Source organism: Corvus brachyrhynchos, unplaced genomic scaffold, assembly GCF_000691975.1.
Source record: "Corvus brachyrhynchos isolate BGI_N302 unplaced genomic scaffold, ASM69197v1 scaffold99, whole genome shotgun sequence".
NCBI lineage: Eukaryota > Metazoa > Chordata > Aves > Passeriformes > Corvidae > Corvus > Corvus brachyrhynchos.
In genome coordinates this window covers 878,961-882,446 of record NW_008239778.1, presented here as the reverse complement: position 1 = coordinate 882,446, position 3,486 = coordinate 878,961, and the positions used below count along the sequence as shown (strand labels likewise).

Genomic DNA, 3,486 nt, shown 5'->3' with positions numbered 1-3,486 from the left:
CCCGCGGCAGGTGAGCGAACGGCGGGGAGGCCGCGGGGCTGGAGGGGGTCGGGGAGCGGAGGAACCGCGGCCGGGGCCACCCCCCTGCCCGGTCAGGCTGTCACCCCGGCAAGGCGCGAAGTGAGAGTTAAGAGTTAATTGTTAATAAGTTATTAATGAATTATTGATTAAATTGACGGACACCTGGTGTATCCAACAGCCGGCTCAGTCCTGAGCTCACCTGGGGCTGTGCTGCCCCATCCACCTGCTGTGGTGATGTCTGTGTTCGATGCCTGTGCTCCTCACAGCTGTCAGATGGCTCCAAGCTCTAAAAGCTGGGGAATTCTGTGTGAGGGGCAGTGCCAGGCACCAGTGAGTGCAGCCCACTGGTCCCCACTGGTCATTCCCAGCCCCCAGCCAGGTGTCCCTGCTGTCCTGCTCCTGCCCTGGAAGGTCACTGTGATGGAGAGTCCCATTCCGCCCACCCATACACCCTGTCTCTGCTCTCAGCTGCAAAAGTTGGATTACACTGTCCTTTCATCATACTCTGTGTTGTTGTTCATGACTAGAGATGCTGGGATTTTACAGTCCAGGATTTTCCAGTCCAATGTATAACACAGTTTATTGCAGCTCGGAGATCCCAGCCCCTCTTCCAAGATGTTTCTTTGCTATTCTGACGCAGATTTGTTGGAACTTACTGGATGTTGTGTCTTTTCCCTCTGTGTTCACACATACCTTTCATCGTCTGAGTCTCTTGAAGTTGGTGGTGCAGAGACTGCTAAATCAGGTGTCATTCTACCCCAGTTTCTCTTAAAAAAGGGGGAGCCTTCCTAACAATCCAGCTGGTATCTCCCCCAAAAAAGCACATCCCAAAGAGTTACCTTTGATCAGAAGTTTGTGTGGGTCTCTTGTAATGGGTTCATACATCAGTACCTTAACGAAAAAGATTCTGTATAACCCTTATGTCATTTTTCGCTGGTATGTAACTTTTTTTAGGTTTGTAACTTTGCCAACACTGGTGCAACCTCAGAAGGTATTTAAGAAAAAGTTGTTTAAAACAATATGGAGGTGCTGAGGGAACAGCAGAGCCTTGAAAAGCTTTTTTAAATCTTAGCATCAAGCCCAGCTCAAGGGTTGCTGTTATTCTGTGGGGAATGAAGCCAAACTGGCAGGGCCAGTTCATTTACTGAGCTTTCCTTGCTGTGTGTGGGACAACATCTGAGCTGTCCCCAGCAAAGCTCCAGGAAGCAATCCCTGCTTTTAAATGACAGGTGGAAGGACTGGAAGGAGGCATTTCTGGTAGAGTTGGGTGCTGCTGATGTGTGTTCAGTCAAATATTTGATTTAATGATAATTTTGTTTATAGGTGGTTTTCCCATTAACTATCTGTGGATCTAGATCTAGATGTATTTGAAAGTGAAATGGAGGCATTTTATTTATTAAATAAATAAATTCTGTAAATTTAATGAGAGATTTAACAAAGGAGTATTTCTGCACATAGTTAAAAATAATCATTACTTTAAGTGGCAGGAAGAGGATCAGCCCAGGCTGGATGGGGCTTGGAGCAGCCTGGTCTGTGGACATGGCAGAGGGGTGGAACTGGGTGATCTTTAAGGTCCAGTTCAACCCAAACCATTCTGGGATTCAGATGGATGTGTTTTCTTCATGAAATGCAGTGATTAACTTCTGTTTTTCTTTTAGGAGGACTCCGCTCCTTCCAGCACAGCTCTGTTTCGCTGCTCCGTGGGTGAACAGGTGAAGCCAGCCTAGAGAGGGACTTCACTCACCTTTTAATGAACATCAAAAAACAGGTTCAACTTGTCAGTCATTAATCTTTTTATTGCCACTGAGCTTATTCTTGAAATCCTGCTCTGCTAAACCTCATTATTGAGGGTTGGTTTTGTGTGGATGTTCTAATGGTAGAGAAGGTTGTTACTCCTGAGCAGAACATAATTAATGCTGTCTCATGGCTTTTTTTCTTGGTGTCATATTGAAGGAGGATTATGAAAGAGGTAGAAAAATTCCTTTTTCTCAGGCTTCCAGTTCTGTTAGGAAAGAGGCCCTTTTTGGTGCAGTGCCAAATGGATGAACTTACCCCAAAACCCCATTCTGTGGTCAATAATGCTGGTGTATTTAATGGAGTGAATGTTGTTTATTCACAGTCCACTCCATTTAAGGGAAATCTATGGGACATCCTTGAAAAATGCAGACAAAGAACACATCTTTGGTCAATCTTGAGTTCTTTTGGATAGTCTTAAGAGAACTGGAAATAGCAGCTAAAGCACTGGCAGCATTATAAATAATACATTCACAGTAAATACGGGCTCACCCTCAATTTTTGACTATGCCTCTTATAAATGTTTTTCTGCAAACTGTTTCTGGGTGATAATTTGTTTACCTCCTTAAAGGAATCCCTAGCAAAATAATATTTCATTTATATTGTGTGTATTCTTTATCTGTGAGGCATAGTTGAGTTGTTTGGATAACTGATGATGTCAGAAGAAATGTTGTTTTAGGACAAATATTAGAATTGTTAATAGGATGTGACCCTCCAGAAGCACTTCTGTCCTTATTTATCTGCCTGTGCGTTGGACTGTGGTGAGAAAATTATTATGAACTGTAGAGAACAGAAATTAAATCCCTCTGCTGAGCTAAGCCAAACCTCTTAAGGAGCTGCAGCTCAAACAGAAATGTTTGAAGCTTCAGAGTAGCTACTTATCTGTGTTTATTAGGGTGTTAAACAGGATCTAGAATTCACTTCCAAATTTTGGGGAAAGAAGGCTGTGTTTTTGTCTGATCACGTCTCTAAAAATACCTGTTTTGCCCAAGAGCATCCCAGGTCTGTCTGGGTTCACTCTGAACTCAGTATTTCCTTTAAGAGCTGAGATCTGACGGTGTGCACAATGACTGTTAGCAGAATAATTAATAAAGTATTTAAAATTTATATGTCATTTTTTCTTGCTGATTTAGAGAGGAAGCATCCTTTAGTTAATAAATAAATGTGCCAGACGTGCTTGTGCAAGTAATCCTCCTCTTTCTATATCTTATAGTGATTTGAGAGAAGGTTTAGAGGTAGATAAAGCCTCTGGCAGTGGAATGTCTTTGTTAGGGAGTTGTGATGCTGCTGGAGACATCCTGGGAATGGGGATTTTACATAATGCAGTGTAAGGAGAGCAGCGGTGTTTCTCTTTGCTACTCTGCTCTCTCAATTATTATTTTTATCATGCCGTTTGTCAGTGCATCCCATTCTCCCGTTGAGCTTGGACTGAGAAGCCTTGTAGCTGTTAAATTAAATTGATAATTAGCAGCTTGATAAGGAGAGTTAAATATTTGTGTCTCATGCGCGCGTCCGTGTGTGGTGCGATGTGATGCAGTGGGCAGGCAAACGTCTGCGTTCCCTGGCTGGTTAGAAATCCCGATTTTCCCATTTCCCAGGGAATTCCAGAGCCCAGCCGAGCCCGTCCGCACTCCCGTGAAGGTGACAGACGAAGCCGGGCGTCGCCAATGG

General features: G+C 43.7%; 1 protein-coding gene across 1 annotated transcript in view; it reads left to right on the top strand.

Annotated features, from left to right (window-relative positions):
* The first annotated feature begins 1,653 nt into the window (after positions 1 to 1,653).
* KCTD7 (potassium channel tetramerization domain containing 7) overlaps positions 1,654 to 3,486 on the top strand; it is a 12,477-nt gene continuing 10,644 nt past the window's right edge. Inside the window, exon 1 of the mRNA XM_008640343.2 lies at positions 1,654 to 1,789. The gene's annotated coding sequence lies outside the window, so the exon portion shown is untranslated. The remainder of the gene's footprint in view (positions 1,790 to 3,486) is intronic.